The sequence below is a fragment of the Peromyscus leucopus genome, chromosome 2 (assembly GCF_004664715.2).
Source record: "Peromyscus leucopus breed LL Stock chromosome 2, UCI_PerLeu_2.1, whole genome shotgun sequence".
NCBI classification, from domain to species: domain Eukaryota; kingdom Metazoa; phylum Chordata; class Mammalia; order Rodentia; family Cricetidae; genus Peromyscus; species Peromyscus leucopus.
Window position 1 is genome coordinate 66,965,943 of NC_051064.1, and position 15,942 is coordinate 66,981,884.

Sequence of the window (15,942 nt, forward strand, 5' to 3'; positions counted from 1 at the left end):
TCGGCATTGTCATCCTGCCTTGGCAAAGCAGTCAACCACCACCATCAGCAGCACCACTACCACCAGACATTAAACAGGGAGATCGATGGAATGGAACTCTTTGGGGCATTACTGCATTGCTGACAAATGCAGTGATGAATAGGTCAAAGGAGTTGACCTGGACAAAGTACCAGAGTTTAAGAGCAGGAACTGTGGTGATGCATCCCTCCAGCTGCTTCAGTGTCCTGATGCATCCCTCCAGCTGTTCAGTGTGGTGATGCATCCGTCCAGTTGCTTCAGTGTGGTGATGCATCTGTCCAGCTGCTTCAGTGTGGTGATGCATCCCTCCAGCTGCTTCATTGTGGTGATGCATCCCTTCAGCTGGTGCAGTGTGGTGGTGATGCATCCCTTCAGCTGCTTCAGTTGGAGGTACAAAGCATTGCTTTTAGAGTGATGGGAGTTAGGATTTCATCAAAAATTGAGCAAGATGAAAAAATGTCCTTGTTACCATAGGCAGTAAATAGGACTATAAAGGTCCTAGCACAGAACAGTGCTTTGCTGTCCAATGTGGTCATCACTAGCTGCATGTGCCTTTTGATGTTATGAAGAGTGAACAGTCCAGGCCCAGCTTTGCTATAAGTACATACGACAGATTTTAGAGACTTAGCATGATAGGAAGGGTAGAGTGTAAGGGATATTATAAATGATTTTTATAATTTGATTCTGTTGGGATGGTATATACAGTCAAATAAAATATGTTGCTAAAATTAATTATATCTCCTGTTTATTTTTTAATTCCTTTTTAAAAAGTGGTTCATCTTTGACAGCCAAGACTATTATGCTAAGAAACCCTGTCCAAACAAACAAACAAAGATGTAGTTCACCTTCATTGTTCTCATCATATTCATATACAATATCCCCAGAGTCTCAGAGTCATCAATGTTGCAAACAAAGAAAAAATCCTTTCTACAGTAATGGGCAATTAATGAGTCAGTATGGGCAACACCAGAGAATACCACACACACACACACACACACACACACACACACACACACACACACACACAGAGAGAGAGAGAGAGAGAGAGAGAGAGAGAGAGAGAGAGAGAGAGAGAGAGATCATTCTTCTTAAGATTAGGGCTGATAAAGTGCAGATACTCCAGGTGAACTGTGAGTAACTATAAGAGAACCTGAGAAAGGAGGTCATGTCAATGGTCTACAGTAACAAGAGCAAGCACTCTGTGAAGAAGCCCTGCATGGAGTAACTAGACCATTGCAAGGACATTCTTCTGGCTCTTGCCGAATCTACCCACAGAAACAAAAGTTTTAGAGATTAGGTTTTGAGATTAGAGATTAGGGTTGTCCCACTGGTTGCAATAAATACTACATTGGGGTTCATTCTGCTCTGGCAGTGCTATGGTGGCCACACACCCTCCTGTTGACCCTGAAGCTCCCCTTGAAGGAACATGTGGGGCTTCTGATGACTACATCTCAGTCTGGAATTGCCTCGGACCAGTTTTCAGTGGCCACAGTGTCTAAGTTGTCCCTCTTACAGGAGGCAGCTTCAACCAAGTCTCTCCTATCAGGTGGCACTGTATGTCCTGTTAACATTCATAATCACATAAAAGAAATTCCAGTTTCCAAAACCCACTGTGTGTGTTTGTGTGTGTGCATGTGTGCACAACTGAGGCCCTCACTTAAACACATATTGCAAGTGCAGAATTCCAAAAAGAAATTCATTCATCAAGTCATCAGCTTGGTTACTCCTGTAGGTGTGGAGGACCTAGTGAAAATTTCAACCCTCCCCTTCTGTGTCCTCCAGCCACTATTCAGTGTACAGTTGTAAGGTGGGTTCTCTAAGGTTTCTTGTTAAAGATATGGCAGTATTTGCTGTTCACTAGTAGAGGAACTGCATGCCAGAAACTCTTTCTTTGCCTTTTGTCTTCTCTAGTTCTTGAAATGCAAGTACAGTTGTGCCTGGTTATAAACCTGGAAGATAATAGAAGAATATGAGTCTTTCATACTCTAATATAAACACAGACAGAAACAAGAGAAACTATTACAGGATGAACTGCAAAAAGCACTATTTTTCAGTGCTTATTTCCTGAGTCAGGGTCTCATGTATCCTTAAACTTGCTCTGTAGACAAGGATGGCTTTGGACTCCTGATCCCCCTGCCTCCACCTTCTGAGTACTGGAAATACAGGAATGAGCTACTACATACTCTACCAACTATGCCACATCCCCATTCCAAAAGCCAGATTTCAGTTCCCAGCTCTGAGTTCTGAAACAGAAGAGCATACTCCTTCAGGGTCTCTTTAGAACAGTGGCTCTTTGCCTTCCTAATGCTGTGACCCTTTAATGCAGTTCCGCATGTTGTGGTGACCCCCAACCATAGAATTATTTTGCTGCTACTTCATCACTGTAATTTTACTACCATTATGAATTGTAAATATCCAATATGCAGGATATCCGATGTGACCCATGGGGGTTGTGACCCACAGGTTGAGAACCATTACTTTAGCTACGGTATTGTTGCCCCTATGTTTCCGTTTTTCCTTCCTTTTGTAAAACGAGGAAAGTTCAAGATACAAGGACATCCCAGTCTTCAGATACTTGGCATAATCTCACAGGTGGTGAGCTCCCTGCCCCAGACCCAGACTGAGAAGCAGCCCCTTGTCCTGTGCTAACCGCTGAAACCATCACTGATCTCTCCTCTGCTCTGTTTTGCAAAGGTGCAGATGTTAACAGGAAGTTAACTGTGCCCATCAGTATCACCGAGATCTCAAAACGTCTCACTTGACAATATTTTACAGAATTTATAGTATTCCTCCACTTACTTTCTACCTATACCACAGGCCCTCAAGTCTCTGAGCTGGTCTTTAAAAGCTGCAAGTTTGGGGCAGGCTGGAGAGTCGTTTCAAGATTTTTTTTTAACTCTATAACATCAGGGGTGACATCACTGTGTTTGCACAGTGTTTGAAAGAGACATGGTCAGCATATTCAAACATCAGACAATTTTACCAGTGTCTGTACCTAGCAAACACATAGAAGGGAATCAGATCAATGTTGCCAAGTAGCTAAGCTGCTTCTCAAACTTGATTCTGGAAAGTTATTTCTTTGAGAAGAGTGCAAACTTCCTCCGTTTTCTCCCACAGTGGTGGGAGGGCTGTTTTAATGTTGCCACTCAGCCAACGGCACCTCTGAGCAGGGGGAATGATATTGAAGAGGGCCTTGGGTTGCTCCATCTAAGTCAGCAGCCCAAGGGATAATTGTTCCAAGGTCTCTAGCTCGCTGTGGGTGCTGTGTTTCCTCTGAGCCACATTTCACAGGATGTTGGCTGCAGTCATGACCCAGGTTAAACATAGACTGTGGCCTCATAGCTTGCTATTGCTCAGTCCATTCATTATATACTCATCAAAAAATTGACCGAACTCCTACAGGGTGACAAGTAGTGTTCTAGAAACTGGAAAGATAGGTGTGAACAAGGCAGGCAGTGCCGTCTTCTCTATGAAGTGTCCACTTGGGAAGGAAATCGGCGTTCAAAAATAAACCTGCAGATGGGGTCTGTGTTAAGAACCATACAGATAAAGCACATTGCCTTGAAATCTCAGGGCAGCCGCCCGCGAGGGAGGTCCCTGGCACTTGATGCGATAAGGCCAGTGGGTCCAGAAGGTGCTTTGAACGCAGGAACAGGGGCAAGGCAGGGCTTTTCCAGCCCCACTGTGGTGCTTCACGGAATCCTGCTGGAGCCCAGGAGGCAAAATAAAGAAACCTTCAATTTCTCATTGTGAACTTCTGGCCTCCCTGTTAGGGACATGAAGATTAAACCAGCCTGTAGAAGAAAAACATTTACCATGGCACCTACCACTTGGGCTTCATTAGAAAGTACACTCTAGCTGCTATCAGAAAGTTCACAGAAAACAAATGATTGCTAAACAGAGTAATAAAAACAACAGGATAGAGGTTCTAGAAGCTTCTGGAAGACAGTGCCTAACTTTCTTCTGCAAAAGGAGAGAAGGAATCTAGATGGGTTTGGAACACAGGAGAATGCTGTGGAGGTGAAGACATCAGGAGGCGAGGAAATAGCCTGTACCATGCCTGAAAGAGCAGAGCTCATGTGAGGACTGGGGGTGGGGAGGGGACCATAATTGCTTCTTCTGGTTAGAGTATGAGTGCCCTAGAGGAATTGGGGTGGGGAGAGATGGCTAAGCTCAAAGAATAATCCCCTTTTCTATGGCTGTCAGGAGCTCTGGGAGGTGATGAGCCAGAGAGAAGCTCTGAGGGGCACGGGCCAGACGTGGTGGGCCACTTGGACCTCTGTCATCTGAGAGGTGAAACCCCAATGTGTGCCAAATTGCCTCTTCAGGCTCCAGCCTCTCCTTACCATGGACTGTTTGCCTGTCTGGAATGAGATAATTTGTCAGACACCAGCTGCTGAGCATTCTTCCCTCATGGGCACATTTATTATTATGTTACAATGCGCACGGAGAATCTTAACCATCACTGGAGTGAAAATGATTAAAACGTGTTTTGTTTTTTTTTTTTCTTTTTTTTGGTGTTTTGTTTTGTGTGTGCAAAAATTCTCCAGGACTCCTTCTGCCGCAGACAGCATCCCTGGTCATGCGCTGCATTGGGGAAGCAGGCTTGGGGGGAGCCCTTGTCATAATTAACAAAACAACCAGCAAGAGGATCCCAGAGTCTCCAGGCAGGGAAGGGAGAGACTGTATGGAGCCTTTGTGATCAGCCCAGGAGTTCAGCAGCCAGGGATGCTGGGCTGTGTCTCTGCAAAGTGCACGGGCTGGGCTGGCTGGCTGTGAGAGCTGCACCATGTCTAATTATGTACCAGGAGGCAAGAAAAGGTGTAGGTCTGTCTTTCCAGTTCAGAGGGAGAAAAAAATATGTGGTGTCTCGCGTCTAAGAAACGAACAGGCTGACCTTTTCAGAGCGTCTGAAAGAAAAAACCAGATGTATTTCTCAAGAGTCAGTGTGACTGAAGGCTCGCATTGTGCTCTCACATAAAGGGAGAGCTAACCAGAAACCAGCAGCTGATGATCTGAAGCCAGGCTGTGCTATTGTCCGGCACACAAATGTTCTACAAGGACCCAGACCACCATGCAGTTCTCTGTGCATAGACTATGGAGTTTGGGGGAGAAGGCGGGGGGCACAGGCTTTTCTTTTCCTCCTTTTCTTTCTTCCCTTCCTAAAACCCTTTTCCTTCCAATCCCTCTGCAGTTGCTCACATTCAACTGCTAGCAATTATTCCCCTTGACCCTCCTTGCTCTCCAAACAGGGGTGTGGGCCTCTGAAGGTTTCCCTTCTTTGTACCTGACAATCCCACATTACAGGCAGGCTCTAAGGGAGGAGGTGAGGTCTCCGCTCCCTAGGGGACCTTCATCAGGGGAGTGGAATGGCTGTGATTTATTCTCCACAGAGCAAAGTCAAAGCTAGGCAACCATATGCTGGGAGGCAGGCAAGGAGAATCCTCTCCTGCTCATCAAGGGCAGCTCTTCTATTGTCCTTGGGGAGGCCCAGGGCGAAGGCTTGGAGTGTGGAGGGGGAAGGGAGAAGGGAGAGAAAGAAGAAAACGAGAGGGCAGCCCACAAGATCCCTCTCCATTCCTGCTCACTTGGTTTAGGTTTTCTCCTGGAGTCTTGCCTTCCTAGAGCTGATGGGAGCCCCTTGTCTCCCCTACAATCTGCAGTGGTTGCAGGTGGACACCAGGCATACCTGTCTCTTGGCTTCCCATTGTCCCCAGCATTATCTTTGTACCAAGTGGCTTCCCAGTGAGCATCTGCTGACAGGATTTAAGCCCTTCAGATTATTGGCTGTGTTCCTACTTGTCACCAAAGAATAGCTCCTCCTAGCAGCAGCTGCCTTGACGTGAAGTGGCCCCTGCCTCAGGGACTCTATCATTTACTTCATTTGGGGGTAAATCCCCCCCCAACTATAGACATTCAATAAACTACTTTCATTAGATAGCAGGCAAAAACATTGAACCAGATCACCTCACAAGATGAATTAGTAGCTCTCTGACTATACTTTTCATAAAAGTTCACTTGGGACTCACTCAACAATATTTTAGAATCAGGATCTTATTACGTCTGTAATTGGGACCAAAAATCCTAGCCCCCAGTGACTGGACACAGGATCTTCAGTGTCTAACCTCAAGCTGCACCCCGTCTTCTTCTTGTAAATCTCTCTACTGGAGATAATTCTGAGCATATATGTGTTGGATCTTCTGTCTCTCCTCTAAATGACGATAAAGTTCATGCAATATAAACATTAATTATACCCACTATTCATCTTTACTGAGTGCTTAATGTGCGTTTTCAGGTATTGTTTTAAAAGCTTCACATGTGTAATCTTAATCTGTTTTTTTTTTTTTTTTTTCATTTTGTGAAATGCACTGTTAGTACCAAGTGGAATGGTTAGCAGCACTTTTAATTCAATAAGTAACTTTTTGAGCCAAGAGGAGGGAGGGTAAATTCTATATTCTTTCTAAGAGTGTGCCTAAAAAAATATTAGAAAAAGAATTTTGAAGAAAATGATCATGTCAAAAACATTGTCTTTTCAAAAATATTAGTGAACCTGGCTTTGGGTGATAATTTTAAAGACTCTGGATCCTTTAAGACATATTTTTATTTAACACGTATTGTATTGGGGTACTGGGAAGATGGCTCACTGGTTAAGAGTATTTGCTGCTCTTGCGGAGAACCTGAGTTGGATTCCCAGCTCAAAAACTACTAGAACTCCAGCTCCAAGGGATCCAATACCCTTGTCTGGTCCCCACTGGTACCCACATACAGGTGCCATACACAACACACACACACACACACACACACACAAATAAAAATAAATCTTTAAAAGTGTATCATGAAATAAGTTAGTCTGAAAATTGGTTAAACTCGAGGAAATTATAATGAGATCTCTTGTTAGGCAGAGAATTGAGTGACTGAGTGATTAATTGGTTGTGGTTTTATGAGACAGGGTCTCTGTAATCTAGGCTGGCCTGGAACTGACTGGACCTAGTGTAGCCCAAGTTGTTCTAAATCCCATGATCTTCCTGCTATAGCCATCTGAGTGCTGGGATTGTAGACATGAGCTACCGTGCCTGGATAAAAAGAAAATTATTGTATATTGCAGATAAATCATCTTCTTCATCCAAAATAATAACCAATGGTATGTAGGTCACAAGTTATCACTCTTAAAGTTTCTTCGTGTATACAGGGGCATATGTCTGCACATAGATGTTTCTTGTCATAGCGATGCTGTATTTAAGATTCTTCTTAAGGATCTCAGATGTCATCAAGTCAATGTCCCCATTTACCAGATAAGGAAACTGAGGCTCAAGAAGATGATGTAGCTCAGTGACAGAAAAATCCATTGGCAGCCTAACATCTGATGTGTTCCCTCAGGCACATTATCATTTTGAAATATGGCCTGGGATGGTGGGAGTTTAGTATGGTATATAGGGTTACACCCTAATCACAGACACTGATTTCACACTTATACTCACTAATTCATTTTTAAATTTTGACTGAAAGTTTCTTCTGTGCTAGGCACTGCTCTAGAAATTGGGGAGTGTAGAGAAGGGAACAAAATCAGGAAATCCTGGAGTCAGTGATTTTATTATAACCCTCACTGTAGCTATGCATGGCTAATCAGATTTAAATTATTGGAAATTGAAAAAAAAAAGAGGAAATTCAGGCCATCGATTACCCTGCTAATTTGGAGTGCTCAAATCCACCAGTTTCAGGTGTTTTGGTTGTCATGCGTGTTTAGTGGCGAGCATGCGGGACGGAACACACACATTCTGCAAGTGTCTTCTAGGTAAGCTGTGAGCAAATACACAGTGTGCAGATGGTAGTAATGACACTTAGGAAGACAAGTAAGGCTGGGTGAAAAGATGGACAGGGAGAGAGGCGGGGCCCTTTGTGTGGGGTCAGAAGTGCGTCTCCGAAGGAAGAGAGAGAGCAGGCTTCGTGAACATGCACAGACGACCATACCAGGCAGGTGAGAACACTGGGCAGGATGAGAGGTAAGGGCATGTGTTTAAGGAGGAGCAGGGGCTTCTCTCGTTGGAAGGGCAGTCACTGAAAAGGTGGGGGAGAGATTGGAGCTGAGGAGGTCAGAAAGGAAGGCTAGACAGATGATGTTAAACTGGGGATCGCATTAAGGACCAGCAAGGTTGAGCGTGGTCCTCTCCCCTTCCCTCTGCCCTTTTGGCTCTTTTGTCTTCCTGCCTGCCCTCACCTCCTCTCTTTTCTTGTCACTTCTTCTCACCTTCCCTCTTACCTTCTGTCACTTCTCTTCTCCCTTCCTCCCTCCCCCCTCCTCCCCTCCACTCCTCTCTCCTCTCCCTTTGCGGCACCTCCTCTGTCTTCTTGATTTCCCTTCCTCTCTTCTCTGCCTCCCTTCTGCTCCCCCTTCCTTCCTTTCTTCTTTCTCTGTTCCCCCTTTCCTTTGCCTTCACACCCCTGTGTCTTATAACTCATGTTCCTGACGCTCGAGGATGTAGAGCACAGCACAGCATTCGCAGCAGGCAGCATCTACAGTCTAGGACTGAGATTCCCTGACTGCAAAGCCAGTCGCCTGGGCCTTTGCTGAGCCCCTCCCCTTTTCCTTGGCAGAGAGATAGCTCCTCAACACCAGCCCTCGACTTGACCATCAATAGGGTAAAAGTGTTGTGATTTTTTAAATTTGAAGTTCATAGCATGTTTACTGAGCATTTACCATGTGTGGGTGTTAGATAGGAATGGAGGATTTCTAAGACACTGAAACTTCTGTCCTAAAACTAAGAAAGTCTTGGGATGTACTGGTCCAGCCTAGGTAACTACAATGATGATACTGTGGTGCCTGCCTTCCAGATGTCATAGCCTGACAGTCAAGACAGAGAATATGAAATCCTAAGGGCTCTGATTGTGGGTATACAGTTGCTCTGGATTGCTGACAGCTTCCAAGGCAGTCATAAAGCCCATCAAAGGAAGACTTCCTGGAGGAAGGGACTATCAGGTCTGATTCTTAATGATGATGAAAGATCTCTACCAAAGATGTGGGCTCAACTCTAATACTTCCCAACTCTCTGTAGACATTCCTGACATGCATCTGTTGTGTTACCTGCTGTATTGTGTATGTTACAGATTTGTTACTAGAGAAGCGAACAGCCGCCTTGATGCCAGAGTCCACATAAGGAACCACGTGCTGCCTGGTGGATAGTTTTGTTTCATAAGCATCAGAAAGGAAGGAATTAAGCACATATTTGTGCTTGAGAGTATCAATATTTGGGTGGGGGTCAGCAGGCTGTTGATCACATCTGTAGTTCTTCCTGGAAGAAGGAGAGTAGGGCAGGGCATGGTCAAGACTGCATCATCATCTGAATTTCTGGGACAGAGGAGTCACAGAAGGCTTTTCAAAGGCAGGCTTACGACTTGCTCACTCAGTTTGCCTCATGATCTGCTCTCAGAGGCAGACATTAAAACACACAGCACAGTCATTTAGAATTTCAAAGGCTTCTTCTTCAGGGGGTGGGACACAAAAGACACCACGGTTATACACATAATGCTGGAATGGTGGGAAGAGGAGCACACCACTAACAAGATGCGCTGCAAGCCTCGATGGGGTGGCAAGAGCTATTCTGCCCGAATAAAGAAGACTCCTCATTACGGTGGCTTTAAAAAGATTATTATCATTATTTCTCTTTAAAATTCACTCCCGTGTTCCACCTAGTTTGGGAGAGCTTAAGAAGAGGGAGAATATGTTTTTTAAGTAGTTCACAGATCACTAAGAATAACAGTCAATGTTAAGTACACACATACCCTTTCTCTCTGTCAATCAGCATTTAGAATAAATGCAATACCTAAATCAAGACAGCCTTCCTTTTCCTAAGGCAGAGACCTCTCAGCCCTGCTCTGAGGGCTTTGAAATGGATCCCGTGTCCTAGCCAATGGCTGGAAGGATCAAACAAGAAGGAAGTCCCATCCAGTGTGCGTCTGGTCCCAACATTATCTTGCATGGCTTTGCTTGTCTTCTCTGTCCTTTGTTTTGGAATTACATGAGGCAAATGCCAGCAATCTAAGTTGGAAAACCAGGAGCCCAAGCTGCAGGAGCAGCCAGCAGACAACAGTGTCTCTGAATTGCTATTGTTTCTATTTTAGGAGCCCATTGAGTGATTAGTTTGGGTAACGGTAACATTGCGCATTACCTTGCTCAGGCTGAAAATGTCTTTCAATAAGAAGGCAACACGGAGGCCATGTGATACAATCCTGTAGACAGAGCCAAGTGGAATACATCAAAGAGAGCCTTGATGCAGATGTTTCATGCAGAAGAAAATTAGGTCAGAGACCACTTCAATTTCAGCTTCTGCCAGCCTCGTTTGAGAGCTTCCAGTGAATTCGTAATGAATAGCTTCTAGGGCACTTTTCTCTCATTCAGTCACAGGCTGCCACAGCCAGATGAGCGTTCCATGTGGAATCTTCTCTCATTATTTAAAACTGCTACTTTGTGTTCTAAAATTCCAGAACCCTTCCAATGCACTACCACTATGGGCCTGGAAACAAAAGACTCCAAAAAAAAAAAAATACAGAAAGGCATTAGTTTCCATCACATTCCTGCACACACCAGCTTTCTCTCCCCATCCATCATCTCCATACATGTTTTTTAATACATCCCCAAAGCCCCCTTTTCATCTGCCTATGCAAGTGCATGAACTGCCAGCTGAGGAAGATTGGAGATGTCGGGCTGTTTTAATCTTACTCAACTCTGAAGGAGCTGAGTGGCCTATACATGACCAGAACGCTTTGTCGGCTTCTTGCAGGGAATGTGCATGCGTGAGTGAGTGTGGTGTGCATGTATAAAAAAGGCTTTTCTCTGAAAAGAGAAGGGCAGCGCGACCTCCATGAGAGTGGATGATGCATCTTTTCCCTGCCCACCCCCCAGCCCCGTCTCACACGTTATTTATTATATTGGAGGCTGAGAATCCAGGGCGCTCTGGTTGCCTCCTCCTTCATATATTCTCACCGCCTACCCTTGTCGGGGCTCACACTGACAAATTCTTGCTGATTGGAACGGGGCTAAAAGGAGTGGATCTCCTCGATTCATGCCAGGAGAAGAATCATTAGAATCGAAATGCATCTTGGAGAGATGGTGCGGGAAGGCAGGCACAGAAGGTCACACAGGCTCCTCAAAGCTGGGGACGCCCCTTTCCCATGGGAAAGGGTAGGAAGTGGCAGTCCCAGCTCCTGCTCGCAGTCACACCAGCGCTTTGTGCTTATTCCCTCCAAAGCACCAGGGCATTCCTAAACAAGCTTTCTCCAACCGGAGGTTGATGAGGAAGCAGCAGGCCATCTCAGGAAAGTGCTAGAAGGCCTGCTTGTGCTTCAGTCCACCATGGGAAGCCATCACCAAGATACTATCTTTCTTGACTTATCATTTGAAAGACTGCACATTACATAAAGAGATACCAGTATCCTAGCTTTTCTTCCCCTGGTTTCCTCCCTGCTACTTCGTTCCTACAATAGTCTCTCTCTCTCTCTCTCTCTCTCTCTCTCTCTCTCTCTCTCTCTCTCTCTCTCTCTCTGTCTCTCTCTCTCTCTGTCTCTCTCTCTCTCTGTCTCTCTCTGTCTCTCTCTCTCTCTCTGTTTCTCTGTCTCTCTCTCTCTGGATGGATGGCTGACTGGTTTTCTCTCTCTCTCTCCCCCAAACACACACACACACACACACACACACACACACACACACACAATTAAATTTCTGAGAAGGGCAGATGCTGGAGAGACAGCGGCAGTGGAGTAGAAAGATGACCTGACAGAGAGATAGATGAATTTAAGTGTGAACTTGGATGAGCAGCTAGCTCTATTCTCTAAGTTCAGTGTCCTCACCTGGAAAAGATTGGGTGCTGATTCCGAGTCCCTCAAAGCTTGGACATTAACACAATGAATAATCACTCTCTCATGTGACAGGTAGTCAATGTTATTCAGTGTCTGGCTGTGGGGTGCAGCAACAGACCTATCTATGACAATGCTAGCAAACACCTTGGTCAGAGGACAACCATCAAGGCATATGGATATACCTATGTATCAATAGGAGAGTCTGATTCCTCCTCAAAACACTGCAGTGGAGGATAGCTCAACCCAGAAAAAATAATGTTTACAGTGAGATGTGTTTGAATGTGACCTGGCTGTGAGGCCACAGGCTTGTTACTTAACCTCTCTGACCCTGTTTTTCCACAATCACATGGATATAACACTTATTATGGAAAGCAGCTAGAAGACTAAATAAAAGCACATGAAATGAAGGAGCTTATCACAGTGTGTATGGCAGCTAGTCAACAAATACAGCCTGATCTTATTGTTGCTACCCAAACCACGAAGGTATGCATGCATACTACATGCCAAAGAGACAGGGCAGGGAAGCAAATTCTCACACTCTTTGAATTGACTTGTGTTGCTCCATGTGGTGAATATTCTAATACACACACACACACACACACACACACACACACACAGAGAGAGAGAGAGAGAGAGAGAGAGAGAGAGAGAGAGAGAGAGAGAGAGAGAGAGAGAGAGAGAGAGAGAGACTCGCACCCCATTCAGTTTCTAAAGGCAGTGGCAAGCAATTCTAATCTCTTTAGGATAACACACGGAAGGGCTTAGTCAAGCTTTGGGCCCATGAGTGCGAAGTCAATTCTAATTGTCTTCATGTTGATTTACTATGAACTTAGTCTATTGAATAGCACACCATCCTGATCCATCCTCCTCTCTGAAGAGACCTCTGTTTCAGAGGCAACATGGGGGTGGGGGGAAATCTATGGAAGCAGGAGTCAAAATCCATCACTTTGCTGCTGAGTTCTCAATCACAAAAATCATAGCACTTTAGAGTTTGGAAGGGTAAAACTGGAAGCAGAGAAGTCACATGACTTGACCTCCTCTGTGTCCCTAGCTGACACGGAGCTAAGTTCCAGCCTGAGGCCATCCACATGGAAATGCTTCACAATGTCTAGGTGCTAGCCACCTGCCACTGTCCCCTTTTCGAGCACCTGGGAACTCTCCTCAGAGCTGCGGCAGAGGACCACTGACCCAGTAATTTCAGAGTCACCACCCAACAAATGGACTCCTGTCAAAGCAGAGGGTTTCCTCCCCAGAGGGGTCCCACAGATGGCAAAGTGGCTCTGGGAAGGAAGTTCATGTCCCATCATGCCAAGCATGCAGGACTGTACTCAGTTCGAGGGAGTGGACTAGGCTGAGCTACCCAGAGTAAACTGCTTTTCTGCCAGGTTCTGCCTGTGTGGACTGGACATGGCCAGGGGATTTCCATAAGGCAGAAAAGCCAATGACAAGAGAGGTTTCCCTTTGCTCTCTTCTGTCCTCATTCATTCATTCACTCACTTGTTCAGCTTATTCATTATTGCAATTACTTATTCTTTATCAAACATTTCTTTTTTTAAAAAAAAAAATTATTTTCTGGCCTCGAACTTGTGATCCTCCTGCCTCTGCCTCCTTCAGCAAATCCTACCAGCATTTGCCAAACATTTCTTTTAGAGAAAGAAGGCTTCTAAATTTTTTTCAATTAAAAAAGGAGTGCATAATGTGGTGATATATTGTGTCCCCCAATATATTGTATACCCTACTAAAGCTTATCTGAGGATCAGAGGAAAAAGCCAGCCACTCTATTAAATATAGATGTCAGGCAATGGTAGCACAAACCTTTAATTCTACCACTCAGAGTGGATACTGTGGAAGTTGAAGTTGCTGCCTGTCAGGCTGCTCTGTTTCAGGCCAAGTTAGGTGGTAGATTAGTGACAACAGGCCGTGACACAAGAGTCCTTGGTGTCCAGTGTTAGTTTTCTCAGCATAAAACAAATACAGTTTATTATGAGTGACTCAGTCTTCTAAGAGTCATGCAAAGGTCTCTGATCACCCAATGAAGAAAAGGGAAGCATAATGCCAGCTGACCCAAGTCCAGAGTAGAGAGACTTCAGAGAGGCAGTTCCACTGGAACTAAGCTATAAGCAAGCGTAGGTGAGGGTTTACCAGTGGAAGGCACTAGAAGGCATGGGCGGTGTGAGTTGAATGTGATCAGTTTCCAAATGACTCCTGCACATTGTTTAAAGGGAGAAAGAAATAAGCGGCTCTTACACTTGCCAAGTATTTGAAGAATTTATGTTCCTGTTTTCTTCCCCACTAATTGACTACTTCCTTCAGAATCCAGATGTCAGCAGAATGGCGAGCTCTCTGACAATCTTGGCCCCCATTGTGCAGGTTTAGCACCAATCTGCCTGTCTCTCCTCAGCAAGCAAACCCACCCTTGGGACAAGATGGCGACCTGTCTACGCAGCCATGGTCATCCAACGCCTGCATTTGCATTTAGTAATATTTCAACAGATAATTCCCACATAAAATTTTATTTGGAGTCACAGCACTGAATTCTTCTCCCTTTTTTAGTAACTTGTTCCTTCCTTCAGTTTGTCTTTATTAACACTGTCAGATTTTACCAGTGCCTCTGGCACAAGAGCTTACATTCAATTCACCATCCTTCCAATTTCTTCACACACACATTGATTCAAACTCCTTAACAGGTCCATTCATCCGCTGTCTCTCCACATAGCCATCCTTCTATCTTTTTATCCATCTACTCACTCACCCACCCCCCTCATTCTATCTCTTTCAGTCTTCCAGCATCTGAAGTGGTCAAAGGCACAGTAAATTATTTGTCATTAAACATTTGGTGAATGAGTAGGGGGTTGTATTACTTTTTCCATTGCTACAGCAAAAATACCGGAGAGAAGCAATTCAAGGAGAAGGGGTTTATCTGAGCTCAAGGTTTGAGATGATAAGGTCCATTGTGGAAAGGCCAGCATGGTGACTGGAGCTCCCTCTGTGGCAGCAGGAGCTGTCCCTTGTCTTGTTCCATCTGAGACTAGAAAGTAGAGAGGACTTGGCTGGACCAGGCCTTAACCTGTAAGGCCTGCTCTATTGATGTCCTTCCTCTGGCCATACCCCATCTCCTAAAGTTCCCACAATTCCCCAAACAGCACAGCCCACTGGGGACCAAGTGCTCAAACAGAAGCTGATTGAAGACATTTCACATCCAAACCGTAACAGATGTGGAGTATCATGAGCATGTGTTTTTATTCTGTATCTGCTCATGGACTATGGTATTGACTCTTGGAGCCTGTTATGGGAGTAGTGATAGCCACATCTAAGGATTTCTGTGAACACTATTCCAAATTAGATACATAAAGTAGATCTGACAAAGCACCCAAATGATAATTCCTCCCCCTCTACCTGTTTACCTTACATATTTTCAAAATTCTTTATATAATAACATGAAATTTTTATCTTATTCTCTGGCTTTTTGGTAGGGCCATTTCTTTTCTATAATTGAGTCTTTCTCACTTACCATAGAGATTCATCACTATTTTGATCCCAGGTCTTTTTTTATGGAAACTGTTCTCCATGAATTATCTTCTGATTTTTCCTTGGAGAAAAATTGAACTAATTTCTTGAATCAACTCACTTCATGGCTGAAGTTTTCTTTCTTCCAATAGCCCTTCCTGAATCTGCCCCAATTTAAACTTTTACCAGTTTGCATCACTAAAAACCTTTATTTTCGGGTATGGAAAATGGGACTTGCATTTTGGAGCACATTGCTGCATGCTGACATACTTGCATACTCTTCAAAACCATTTTTTTTTTTTTTTTTTTTTTTTTTTTTGGTTTTTCAAGACAGGGTTTCTCTGTGTAGCTTTGCGCCTTTCCTGGAGCTCACTTGGTAGCCCAGGCTGGCCTCGAACTCACAGAGATCCGCCTGGCTCTGCCTCCCGAGTGCTGGGATTAAAGGCGTGCGCCACCACCACCCGGCCCAAAACCATTTTTTGAAGAAGCTATTATCCTTACAGTCCAGGAGATGTAGTTTCCCAAACTTGCTTTACTAGATCAGTGGGAAAGCTTCAACCTGGATCCATC

At 44.7% G+C, this 15,942-nt stretch overlaps 1 long non-coding RNA gene across 1 annotated transcript; it reads right to left on the bottom strand.

Moving 5' to 3' along the window:
* Positions 1-741: 741 nt before the first annotated feature.
* Positions 742-10,399, bottom strand: LOC119087344. Its single transcript, XR_005090751.1, has 2 exons — positions 10,182-10,399; positions 742-1,967 (listed from the first exon to the last, which is right to left on the bottom strand). It is a non-coding gene; the product is annotated as an uncharacterized LOC119087344 (long non-coding RNA).
* Positions 10,400-15,942: the final 5,543 nt, after the last annotated feature.